The sequence below is a fragment of the Pseudophryne corroboree genome, chromosome 9 (assembly GCF_028390025.1).
Source record: "Pseudophryne corroboree isolate aPseCor3 chromosome 9, aPseCor3.hap2, whole genome shotgun sequence".
Classification (NCBI taxonomy): Eukaryota; Metazoa; Chordata; class Amphibia; order Anura; family Myobatrachidae; genus Pseudophryne; species Pseudophryne corroboree.
Genome location: NC_086452.1, coordinates 135,608,775 through 135,622,741, shown reverse-complemented (window position 1 = coordinate 135,622,741; position 13,967 = coordinate 135,608,775).

Sequence of the window (13,967 nt, the reverse complement as noted above, 5' to 3'; positions counted from 1 at the left end):
CTAGCAGACTCTGCCACTGTGATTTTGCAGGGCTGTAGCTGGACGCTGGAATCAGGAGAGGTAAGTAGAGAAGAAATGGGTGCACGGTGTGCAGTGTGGGACACCTCTGGACTCAGCTGCCCATATGCACAACACACACTGCACCCATTACAGATACACCAGTGGTAACATGGTCAGAATGGAACAAGATTTGTGGGGCGATTTATCAAATTTTGTGGAGAAATTACTCAAGGCAAACAATCAACTTCTGTCATCTTTCTTGGACAGCCTGTAACATGATAGCTAAAAGCTGATTGGTTGCTATGGGCAACTTCCCCATTTTAGCTCTCTCCAAGATATGATAAATCTCCCTATTGGAGTGCGTCAGGAGCATATCTGAAACTGTCCTGATTTCTGAAGCAGGAGAAAGGACTTATTGAAATATTCATCTTATTACCGGTTCTGACTTAATGATAGTTTTTCTTTTAACCAAATTCAGACAGACAGCATAACCCTCTGTACTTTTCAATAATCACAATCAGCTGTAATGGTCTGAAGAATGGTGGTTATTATGCAATAAAAGAAATTGATAAAATTGTAAAAGTACACATAATTAAATGCACTTAAAATGTGCAAAGATAATGCAATGCAAACATAACATAACATGCAAGATGCAGAAACATGAGCTAGCTACTGTATGCAGACACCATAAATTACATACTGTATGCAAAGTATTGGCTATAGTGTAAAACGGGATCAGTATGAAATACCTCCAATCAAAATCCCGACGTTCAAAATCCCGACACCAATTGACCGATGGTCAAAATCCCGACAAGGTCAAAATCCCAACATGGACAAAATACCGACATTTAAAATACCGACAAGGTCAAAATACCGACATGTAAAATGCCGACAGGTCAAAATACCGACATGCGGTTTTTGTTGTTTTTTTGTGTGTATTTCGACATAAGTCAACATGGACACCATATAAAGTGTACCGCGTCCCCTCGCTGTGCTCGCTGCGCTCGCCATGCTTCGGGCACGGTGCCTCGCTGCGCTCGGCACACTATTATATTCCCCCTCCAGGTCCACTGGGATGGTAAAGTATGCACAAGTCGGTTTCAATGAAAGAAATCATCAAAAACTCATGTCGGTATTTTGACCTGTCGGCATTTTACATGTCGGCATTTTGACCTTGTTGGTATTTTAAATGCCGGTATTTTGTCCATGTCGGGATTTTGACCTTGTCGGGATTTTGACCATCGGTCAATTGGTGTCGGGATTTTGAACGTCGGTATTTTGATTGGAGGTAAACTGACTGCATCCCTGTAAAACAATACAACTAGCATACATAACTATCAGCAGATGACAGATTTAAGGATAAATAACTCACCATCAGATTCTATACTATGGCAGAGCCGGATTAAGGGGGGGGGGCATGGGGGTACATACCCTGGGCCCCCCTTTCTAAAAAGGCCCCCGCTATGCACCACAGATCGGATCTCTCTTACCTATCCGATCTGCAGCGCTCCCTGCTCCCCACAGCGCAACTAGCCGCCAGCCACCGACGCCGCATAGCACACTAGTACAGGGCAGCTGAGCGACGGCTCAGCTTTCCAATAGTGTGCGAAGCAGCAGCCTGCCATAGGCAAACGCAGGGGGGTTTCCGGTTGCCCAGAAACCCCCCTCCACTTGGCCAGTGGCTCAAATTGTGACAATAGCAATAGTATATAATATGATTACTAGAGCTGCTGCCACAACATGCAGTTTAAGGGACAGAGCAGAGCTGCTGCCAATGCCCAGTGGTAGCAGCTTATTCTACATAGTTTGCCATGTGTCAATCTGAGTCCTCAACAAGTGCACTGGACCAAAAAGTAGCTACCAGGAACAAAAGACAGGAGCCTTACCATGAGGTGGGAGAATGTGTGCTTTGAAAGAACATTACTGGTTCTTCTATTATGTTTGTGTATCTATGTATTATTTAAATATGTTTGCTACAGCCTGTACTATTGTGTTAGATGTTAATACTGTATTCCATACAGTATCCAGTGTATAGAAAGACCAATGTTTACATTAATATCCACGGTCATTATTAGGTTCTTCTACCACTCTCCCAGACTCCCATACTTGCTCCAATGTTCCACAGAGTGGAAGATTGTGGATATCATTGGAAAGCCCCCTCTAGAAATCCTGCGTTTGCCACTGCCTGCGGCTCAATCATTGGCTGAGCGCGCAGGCTGCACAGTGCAGGGAAGAATGAAGACTGAAGGCAGAGGCTTTTGCTCTCGTGTGCTCTGTCACTGCAGCCTGAGCAAGTAAGGCTGGCTGTATTGTTTTTTTCATTCCTGCAGGTATAAATTTACACAATGTAGGCTCTGGGTCATACTGCATGCAAATTTCACAGAACATCCATAAATGCAGCACTCCTGGCGTCTTCAAACAAAGTACACTCGTGGGCACATATTAAGCTGACAACATTTCAGTGCCCTTTATTAGCGTGGCACTTTCGTCAGGTTACCCTGCGGTTGACCGAAAGTGACCTCACCGCTGAGCAGAAAGTTCCCACCATTGGTTACAATGGAGCGCATAGGCGCTACATTGTAACACTGCCGCGTGCTGCCTGTCAGTCAGTACAGGAGCACACAGCCGATCAGGAGGGTGCTACAACGTGGCGCTCCCTGATTGGCTGAAGAAACCCACTTAGACATCAGTCAGAGTGGGTTTCTGGCATTCAGGGAAAGGGGGCCCATGTGCAAACATGGGTCCCCTTTCAGTGCGTGGCTCGGGTGTCCATTTTTTTTTTTTAATCAAGTACGTGGATTACAAAAGGATTCTCCGAGGAACCTGGGACCCTGGATCTGGTGAGTAGAATTTATTCAACAGGTACCCCTTGGATTCTACTGGAGAAGAGGACTGACCCTCGTGTGAACATAAGGTAAGTATGTATGTATGTTTGTGTGGATGTATGTAATAAAACTTTACTTTCAAGGTGTGTGTGTCTTGTCTTTTTTTGGGTATTTTTTTAGTAGTAGTACTACAGGTACCAGCGGGCCCGTTTTTCCGCCGCATGCTGGTACTTGTGGTTCTCCAAGTACCAGCATGCGGGGAGGCTTGCTGGGCCTTGTAGTACTGCTACTAAAAACAATATCTTGTCATTTTCACAAAAGGCTATCAGCCCCCCATCCGCAGCCAATTGGATGGGGGGGACAGCCTCGGGCTTCACCCCTGGCCCTTGGGTGGCTGGGGGGGGACTGATTGAAGGGGTCCCCACTCCCCCAGGGTACCCCGGCCAGGGGTGACTAGTTGGATTTTTTATGCCACGGCCGCAGGGCACTATATAAAAGTGACCCCCGGCTGTGGCATTATCTGTCCAGCTAGTGGAGCCCGGTGCTGGTTTTAAAAATACGGGGGACCCCCCCTTTTTTGTCCCCCGTATTTTTGGAACCAGGACCAGGCGCAGAGCCCGATGCTGGTTGCTTAAATATGGGGGAACCCCTGTCAATTTTTTCCCCATATTTCTGCAACCAGGATCGGCTCAAAGAGCCCGAGGCTGGTTATGCTTAGGAGGGGGGACCCCACGCAATTTGTTTTTAAGTTTTACAGTGTTTATTGAAAAAAAAAAAATGAACCCCAGCACGGATCACACAGATCCGGCCGAAATTCATTTTGAAAAAGTCGGCAGTGTTTTGCTAATCACTGCCGTAAAAAACTGGAAAAAAAAAAACGAATGACATCGACATCGGAAAACCCGAAAAGGCAAAATACGGCAGCTTAGTAAATTAGTCGTAATAAATTCAAAAAGTTGCAATTTTACACTGTCGATGTCATTCGTGATTGAACTTTGACCTTTTTCCGAAAATTACGAATGTTAGTAAATATACCCCCATGTCTCACATGCTTCCAACAGTGAATGACTGTCAGCACTCTGATTGCTGGATAATTTCAACCATCCACAAATCAGCAAACTATGGGGGTAATTCCAAGTTGATGGCAGCAGGATTTTTGTTAGCAATTGGGCAAAACCATGTGCACTGCAGGGGAGGCAGATATAACATGTGCAGAAAGAGTTATGCTGGGTACACACTGGCAGATATATTGGCCAATCAGTTGGTTGTCCAATATATCTTTTACTGATCTGCAGGTGTGTACAAGCAATATGTCTGTGAAAGACGTCTTTCACAGATATATTGCATCTGCTGTGCGACACAGCAGATTACCAATATATCTGCAGATATATTAGTGCATCTTTCAGTGTGTATGAACAATCTCCATCTGCATATATAGCTGCAGATCGATTGAACAGCAGATATATCTTTAAGATATATTGGTGCATCTTTCTGTGTGTATGAACAACCACCATCTGCAGATATATCTGCAGATCGATTGAACAGCAGATATATCTGCCTGTGTGTACCCAGCTTTAGATTTGGGTGGGGTGTGCTCAATCTGCAATCTAATGTGCAGTGTAAAAATAAAGCAGCCAGTATTTACCCTGCACAGAAACAAAATAACCCACCCAAATCTTACTCTCTCTACACATGTTATATCTGCCTCCCCTGCAGTGCACATGGTTTTGCCCAATTGCTATCAAAAATCCTGCTGCGATCAACTTGGAATTACCCCCTAAGAGCCATTCACTGTCTGACTGAAGGCAGGTATAGAATGCTGTAGCTATCCGCCAATCTGTAAGATGACAGCCATTCGGTGTCTTGGTGCAGCCTGGGATTCAGATAGAAAATGCTGCCTGGCCACTCTTATTGGGTGTAATTCACAATTACAGCGGCCAGGCAGCATTCTCTACTCATTTAATACTCTGGTTGTCTTTCCTGAAGGCACCTCTATTATTTACAGAGAATGACTACAGCACAGAGCTAATACAGTAACAACTATAATTGGGTGAAAGTTGACAGGATACCCTGACATGAAGAAGAGCTACAGCGAAACACTAGGAATTATTTTTAACCAGAGTCTTCCTATTAGCAGGGATCAGCAACCACTTGGAGCTCAAAGCACTTTGGAGAAACAGAAGGGCTTCTGCAAACTGGATCCTATGATTAACAGAGAAAGCTGCTGGTCAAATTATTTTTGTGCATTATAGAACCACCCTCCATCCCATCGGGAACAATGCAAGAAATTAATTAATGTGCAAACTGCTATCCAGCAGATAAAGTAGATCTAATGGGTTGGGATTGATTTGCTGACAGTCGGGATGCCGGTGCTCAGAATACCGACTGTGGCATCCGGAAAGTCAGAATTCTGGCAGGGGAAGGTAAGTATACCTTCCTCCATTGGCCCCCTAACCCTTCCTCTCAGCAGCCTAAACCTAACACTCCCTGGTGGTACCTAAACTTAACTCCCCGACCCTGCAGTCTAAACCTAACCCCCCCACAGCCTAACCCTAACCCGGTGTCGAAATTCCAAATAATGTTGGGATTCCAGCGTCGGTATTTCGACTGCCGGGATCCTGAATGGATCCTGAATTAATTATAAGAGAAGTTGGTGCCATAGAATCAATGACAGAGGACCTGGGACAATTCCTCTCAAAGAGTGATGATGTCAATGAAGACATCTTATACTAAAAGCAAATACACTGCATGAGAATATTAAACAAAGAACCTCTTACTGATAGGTCTGTCTTTTTTATTGCATTATAAAATACACAAACGTTACAATTATACATTCTGAAATGGAAATTAATCAAGTGCACAAAACCTGTTTGTTCTCTACGTCAGCCACAATAACTGGAACTGTACAGACTCTACAGTACCAGGAAAATATTAACATCTTGGCTTCTGATAAATGAATGCTTTAAAATGTGTTTTTACCACAAGTGAAAGGTACTTCTTTTCTATATCAGTGTTTTGTACAGAAATCGGAAAAGGTTTTTTAATTGTATCTCCCGATTATAAACACAATAAATCCTGAGTATAAATAACTACGTATAGTATCAAGAGGTGTTCCTCACCTCACCTTTACTATACTTGTTACGGTGGCGGCTGCCAAAGGGGCATGGCTTTGTAGGATGGTAGCATGGCATCTTGAGAGGGGGTGTGGCTAAGCAACCCATCCCCCGTTTTCATCACTCCAGGAGTCTGGGAGATTCTAACAGCCGCTTGTTCACACGCAGCGGCCGCATCCAGATGACCGGCACATTGCTGCTGCATCAAGGAAGGATGTGGCCACAGTGTAATTGACAGCGGTGGCTGTCGGGATGGACATCATCACAGCGTTGTTGGGGCATTCTGATTGGGGGTGGGCTGGGACGGTTTTCGGGACGGCTGCATGATATCACACACTGCTCCTCTAGAAAAAAAAATTGTGGTCGACCGCCTGAAAGTGTGCCAGGGGTCAGCCTTAGTTTTGATGTGTCCGCAATCTAATTGGGGATGCATCGGGAGGTGTCCTCAGCTCCCACATGCTGGGCGGCATTGCCCTGTGCTGGGCGGCCCCCAGCATGTGAGGAGATGAAAGCAGTTCTGGCTGCGTATGCAGCGATCTACGTTCATCTCTGAATAAGGTCCTATGTGCTAAAAGCAGCAGAATCTAGAATGGGACAGGGTTCTAACTAGGGCTGGGAAAGCAATGTAGCATATTTATGTTATATAATGATCAATTATACCCCTTTCACACAAAAAGTCAAATTATGGGTCAAGAAGTTCTACTCGGTAATTTGCCGATAAACACGAGTCCTTTATCTGTGTAAAAGGGTCAACCCGGGTTGAAATTCCCGGGATTTTGACCCAGGGCTGGTACAACATAGGATGCAATATGCATTTACCTAAACCCTTGATGACAGGCAAGCCAATGAAACAGACCAAGTGGAACACGCAGGGAACAGTGGGGGATTTGTTGACTACATAGAACTAGTGAGGTGCACCGGACATTTTTCGGGTTTTGTGTTTTGGTTTTGGATTCGGTTCCGCAGCCGTGTTTTGGATTCGGACGCGTTTTGGCAAAACCTCCTTGACATTTTTTTGTCGGATTCGGGTGTGTTTTGGATTCGGGTGTTTTTTACAAAAAACCCTCAAAAACAGCTTAAATCCTAGAATTTGGGGGTCATTTTTATCCCACAGTATTATTAACCTCAATAACCATAATTTCCACTAATTTCTAGTGATGTACACCGGACATTTTCCGGGTTTTGTGTTTTGGTTTTGGATTCGGTTCTGCGGCCGTGTTTTGGATTCGGACGCATTTTGGCAAAACCTCACCGAAATTTTTTTGTCGGATTCGGGTGTGTTTTGGATTCGGGTGTTTTTTCAAAAAACCTTAATAAACAGCTTAAATCATAGAATTTAGGGGTCATTTTGATCCCATAGTATTATTAACCTCAATTACCATAATTTCCACTCATTTCCAGTCTATTCTGAACACCTCACACCTCACAATATTATTTTTAGTCCTAAAATTTGCACGAGGTCGCTGGATGGCTAAGCTAAGCGACACAAGTAGCCGACACAAACACCTGGCCCATCTAGGAGTGGCACTGCAGTGTCAGGCAGGATGGCACTTCAAAAAAATTGTCCCCAAACAGCACATGATGCAAAGAAAAATAGAGGCGCACCAAGGTCGCTGTGTGACTAAGCTAAGCGACACAAGTGGCCAACACAAACACCTGGCCCATCTAGGAGTGGCACTGCAGTGTCAGACAGGATGGCACTTCAAAAAAATTGTCCCCAAACAGCACATGATGCAAAGAAAAAAAGAGGCGCACCAAGGTCGCTGTGTGACTAAGCTAAGCGACACAAGTGGCCGACACAAACACCTGGCCCATCTAGGAGTGGCACTGCAGTGTCAGACAGGATGGCACTTCAAAAAAATTGTCCCCAAACAGCACATGATGCAAAGAAAAATGAAAGAAAAAAGAGGTGCAAGATGGAATTGTCCTTGGGCCCTCCCACCCACCCTTATGTTGTATAAACAGGACATGCACACTTTAACGAACCCATCATTTCAGCGACAGGGTCTGCCACACGACTGTGACTGAAATGACTGGTTGGTTTGGGCCCCCACCAAAAAAGAAGCAATCAATCTCTCCTTGCACAAACTGGCTCTACAGAGGCAAGATGTCCTCCTCATTATCATCCTCCGATTCCTCACCCCTTTCACTGTGTACATCCCCCTCCTCACAGATTATTAATTCGTCCTCACTGGAATCCACCATCTCAGATCCCTGTGTACTTTCTGGAGGCAATTGCTGGTGAATGTCTCCACGGAGGAATTGATTATAATTCATTTTGATGAACATCATCTTCTCCACATTTTCTGGAAGTAACCTCATACGCCGATTGCTGACAAGGTGAGCGGCTGCACTAAACACTCTTTTGGAGTACACACTGGAGGGAGGGTAACTTAGGTAAAATAAAGCCAGTTTGTGCAAGGGCCTCCAAATTGCCTCTTTTTCCTGCCAGTATACATACGGATTGTCTGACGTGTCTACTTGGATGCGGTCACTCATATAATCCTCCACCATTCTTTCAATGGTGAGAGAATCATATGCAGTGACAGTGGACGACATGTCAGTAATCGTTGGCAGGTCCTTCAGTCCGGACCAGATGTCAGCACTCGCTCCAGACTGCCCTGCATCACCGCCAGCGGGTGGGCTCGGAATTCTTAGCCTTTTCCTCGCACCCCCATTTGTGGGAGAATGTGAAGGAGGAGATGTTGACGGGTCACGTTCCGCTTGACTTGACAATTTTCTCACCAGCAGGTCTTTGAACCTCTGCAGACTTGTGTCTGCCGGAAAGAGAGACACAACGTAGGTTTTAAATCTAGGATCGAGCACGGTGGCCAAAATGTAGTGCTCTGATTTCAACAGATTGACCACCCGTGAATCCTGGTTAAGCGAATTAAGGGCTCCATCCACAAGTCCCACATGCCTAGCGGAATCGCTCTGTTTTAGCTCCTCCTTCAATGTCTCCAGCTTCTTCTGCAAAAGCCTGATGAGGGGAATGACCTGACTCAGGCTGGCAGTGTCTGAACTGACTTCACGTGTGGCAAGTTCAAAGGGTTGCAGAACCTTGCACAACGTTGAAATCATTCTCCACTGCACTTGAGTCAGGTGCATTCCCCCTCCTTTGCCTATATCGTGGAAAGATGTATAGGCTTGAATGGCCTTTTGCTGCTCATCCATCCTCTGAAGCATATAGAGGGTTGAATTCCACCTCGTTACCACCTCTTGCTTCAGATGATGGCAGGGCAGGTTCAGGATTGTTTGGTGGTGCTCCAGTCTTCTGTACGCGGTGGCTGAATGCTGAAAGTGGCCCGCAATTCTTCGGGCCACCGACAGCATCTCTTGCACGCCCCTGTCGTTTTTTAAATAATTCTGCACCACCAAATTCAATGTATATGCAAAACATGGGACGTGCTGGAATTTGCCCAGATGTAATGTACGCACAATATTGGTGGCGTTGTCCGATGTCACAAATCCCCAGGAGAGTCCAATTGGGGTAAGCCATTCTGCGATGATCTTCCTCAGTTTCCGTAAGAGGTTGTCAGCTGTGTGCCTCTTCTGGAAAGCGGTGATACAAAGCGTAGCCTGCCTAGGAATGAGTTGGCATTTGCGAGATGCTGCTACTGGTGCCGCCGCTGCTGTTCTTGCTGCGGGAGGCAATACATCTACCCAGTGGGCTGTCACTGTCATATAGTCCTGAGTCTGCCCTGCTCCACATGTCCATTGTTAAGTGGACATTGGGTACAACTGCATTTTTTAGGACACTGGTGACTCTTTTTCTGAGGTCTGTGTACATTTTCGGTATCGCCTGCCTAGAGAAATGGAACCTAGATGGTATTTGGTACCGGGGACACAGTACCTCAATCAAGTTTCTAGTTGCCTCTGAATTAACGGTGGATACCGGAACCACGTTTCTCACCGCCCAGGCTGCCAAGGCCTGAGTTATCTGCTTTGCAGCAATATGACTGCTGTGATATTTCATCTTCCTCGCAAAGGACTGTTGGACAGTCAATTGCTTACTGGAAGTAGTACAAGTGGTCTTCCGACTTCCCCTCTGGGATGACGATCGACTCCCAGCAGCAACAACAGCAGCGCCAGCAGTAGGCGTTACACTCAAGGATGCATCAGAGGAATCCCAGGCAGGAGAGGACTCGTCAGACTTGCCAGTGACATGGCCTGCAGGACTATTGGCTTTCCTGGGTAAGGAGGAAATTGACACTGAGGGAGTTGGTGGTGTGGTTTGCAGGAGCTTGGTTACAAGAGGAAGGGATTTAGTGGTCAGTGGACTGCTTCCGCTGTCATCCAAAGTTTTTGAACTTGTCACTGACTTATGATGAATGTGCTGCAGGTGACGTATAAGGGAGGATGTTCCGAGGTGGTTAACGTCCTTACCCCTACTTATTACAGCTTGACAAAGGCAACACACGGCTTGACACCTGTTTGTTAGGCGCCGGGGTCCGCTCGGCGGTGCGGCCCGGCGCCTAGCAACCAGGGACGCCGTGCGCGTTCAGCCGCCGGCTCCCTGGCAACGCTAGACGCCGGGCGCACTGAGCCGCTCTGACCTTAGCAACGGGGACGCCACGTTCAGCCGCGTTCCCCGTTGCTGGGTCTGTTTTGATTACCTGATTATGTGCTGGCCGTGCAGCATACAAGCTGCACGGCATGTCAGTAGATTACCCTGTCTGGATCTTGATTGGAGGGTTCCTGAATAAAGGCACCCTCAGGACTTCCTACAGACGCCGGTGATAGCTTCCTGTTTGCCTGTGTCTGCTACAGAGAGTTTCCAGTCCTGCTCAGTCCGGTTGTTCCTGTCCTCAGAGATCCTAACTCGGAAGTTTGTCATCTGTTCCTGGAGTCTGACCGATCACCTTTAACATCTTGTGGTGTTCGTGAGTCGCGGCTCAGCCGTGTGTTGCGGCTTGTCCGCTTACTGCTTATTATTTAGTTTCTTGTGTTTTGGAGCTTTTGCGGAGGTTTCCGCTCCCACAGATCCACTCTGGTATCCAGCGGTGTTGGATAGGAGTAACGGATCAGGGGATCTTTTGGTTGTCCTTTTCCCTGGCGGCTAGTCCGCACATACCTTTGGTTTAGTTAGTTAGCTTGTAACCCCTGGCCTGGTTGCTTAGTCAGAGGGCCCCTTGTTATCACCCTGTCTCGGATTTCCCCTTGTCTCCCATTAAGACCTGCGGGGGCATCGGGGTTGGGCAGACATAATCCGCCCTTCGAACGCGGCTGCCATGGGCTCAAGCAACCATAGTCTCGCAGGGGATTTCTGATAACACGGGCGAGACAACGGAGTTAGGGCGCCAGGGGTTACTAGGCTTTCCTGCTCCCACAACCAGCATATTTTCCTTGTACTCAGACCTCTGCCACAAGATCTCCTCTGGTCTGGAGTACAGGAATCATAACATTATCACCGGCCAGACAAAGGAAAAAATTGTAATTAACAGGAGTTAATTTTTTTTCACTTATTCAGTTGGGAGATTTTTGTCGGCCTTATGAATCCCGCCGGTGTTGGGCCAAACCCTGGCCAGCTTCTAGTTAGTCAGATTCAAGAACTTACTCAGATGGTTCAGGATCTGTCCCTCCGGGTGAGGTCACAGGAAGATCTGTTACGGACTTCCCCGAGGGTCATCCCAGAACCAAAAATGCATCTGCCTGACCGTTTTTCTGGGGATAGAAAACAGTTTTTTAATTTTAAAGAGTCTTGTAAACTTTATTTTCGTTTAAGACCAGTCTCCTCAGGTACAGAGGCTCAGCGGGTTGGAATTATTATTTCTCTGCTTCAGGGGGATCCTCAGACCTGGGCTTTTGGTTTAAAGACAGACGACCCGGCCTTATCGTCTGTAGACGCCTTTTTAAAATCTTTAGGGCTATTGTATGACGACCCTGATAGAGAAGCGTCCGCTGAGAGTCAGTTGCGTGCTCTTAGACAGGGTAGGAATCCCGCAGAGAATTATTGTACGGAGTTTCGCCGTTGGTCGAACGACTGTGGATGGAATGATCCTGCCCTGCGCAATCAGTTTCGCCTCGGCTTATCTGAATCTATAAAAGACAGTCTCCTTCAGTATCCCGCTCCTGAGACTCTCGATAAACTCATGGAGCTCTCTATTAAGATAGATCGTCGGCTCAGAGAGCGGAGGGCTGAAAAAGGGGCATCTGTCGGGCCTGCTCCTTGTGTTCTTTCCATTCCTGTAGACATGGAGGAGCCTATGCAGATAGGTCTCTCCAAATTGTCTCCGGAGGAAAGAACCAGGAGGCAAAATTCTGGTCTCTGTTTATACTGTGGAGGTAAGGGACATTTTGCCCGTAGTTGTCCGAACAAGTCGGGAAACTTCCTGACCAAGTGAGTTGTGAGGGGGTTCACTTTGGTCTGCAGCTCATCTCCTCAAATAATTCACTGTTAGTTCCTGCTAAAGTTTCCTTTGGCAGCCTCTGTTCCTCGGTCTCTGTTTTTGTGGACAGTGGAGCTGCAGGGAACTTTATGGATTTAACATGGGCCAAGGCCTTAGGTATTCCTCAGTTAACCTTGGGTAGGTGTGTCACCATGCATGGTTTAGATGGGAGTCCCTTGTCCAATGGGGTTATTTCTCTATGTACACCTCCTGTTTTACTCTCGGTGGGAGCTCTGCATTCTGAAAAGATTGAGTTTTTCCTTACCCATTGTCCAGCAGTTCCTGTAGTTCTGGGTCACCCTTGGTTGGCCTTTCATAATCCCATCATTGATTGGCAGTCGGGGGAGATCTTACAATGGGGTACCATCTGTAGTAAAGAATGTATTACACTTCCCATCCGAGTAGCTGCCGCCATTCCCGCACCTATTCCTGGAGAATACCAGGATTTCGTTGATGTATTTTCCAAAGGCAATGCGGATATTCTGCCTCCCCATAGGCCTTATGATTGTGCCATTGAGCTAATTCCTGGTGCCACGTTGCCTAAAGGAAGGTTATATGCATTGTCTGGTCCTGAAACTGTGGCCATGAATGAATATGTGAAAGAAAGCCTTGAGAAAGGATTTATCAGGCCATCTAAATCCCCTTTAAGTGCAGGTTTCTTCTTCGTAGAGAAGAAGGATGGTTCTCTTAGACCCTGCATTGACTTTAGAGCTTTGAATAAAATCTCAGTAAAGAATACTTACCCTCTGCCGCTGATCTCTGTCCTCTTTGATCAGCTGCGTTCGGCTGTGATTTTTTCTAAGATTGACCTCAGAGGAGCATATAACCTCATCAGAATCAAGTCAGGGGATGAGTGGAAAACGGCATTCAGTACTCAGTCAGGCCACTATGAGTATCTGGTTATGCCATTCGGCCTGTCTAACGCTCCGGCGGTTTTCCAGGATCTCATTAACGATGTGATCCGTGAGTTTCTGGGAAGGTTCGTTGTAGTCTATTTAGACGATATTTTGATATACTCTGACTCTGTAGATCAACATGTTACCCAGGTGCGTCAGGTACTAAAGAAATTACGTGAAAATCACCTTTATGCCAAGTTGGAGAAGTGTGAATTTCATGTCACAGAGGTATCCTTTTTAGGGTACATTATTTCCCCTCGGGGATTCCGTATGGAACCAAAGAAGCTCCAAGCCATCCTTAGTTGGGCGCAACCCACCAACTTAAAAGCAATTCAGCGCTTTTTAGGGTTTGCGAACTACTATAGAAGATTTATTCACTCTTTTTCTGACCTAGTAGCTCCCATTGTGGCTCTGACCAAGAAGGGAGCAGACCCTACCAATTGGTCACGTGAAGCTGGGTTATCTTTTCAGGCCTTGAAACAAGCCTTTGTCTCAGCCCCCGTCCTTAGACATCCCAACCCAGAATTGCCTTTCATTGTTGAGGTTGATGCCTCGGAGGTTGGAGTAGGGGCTATCCTTTCTCAGAAGGATCCTGATTCCCTCGAATTACATCCTTGTGCCTTTATGTCCAGGAAATTCTCATCTGCAGAATCCAACTACGATGTTGGTAACCGGGAATTGCTGGCTATTAAATGGGCTTTCGAGGAGTGGAGGCATTGGCTTGAAGGAGCGACCCATACCATT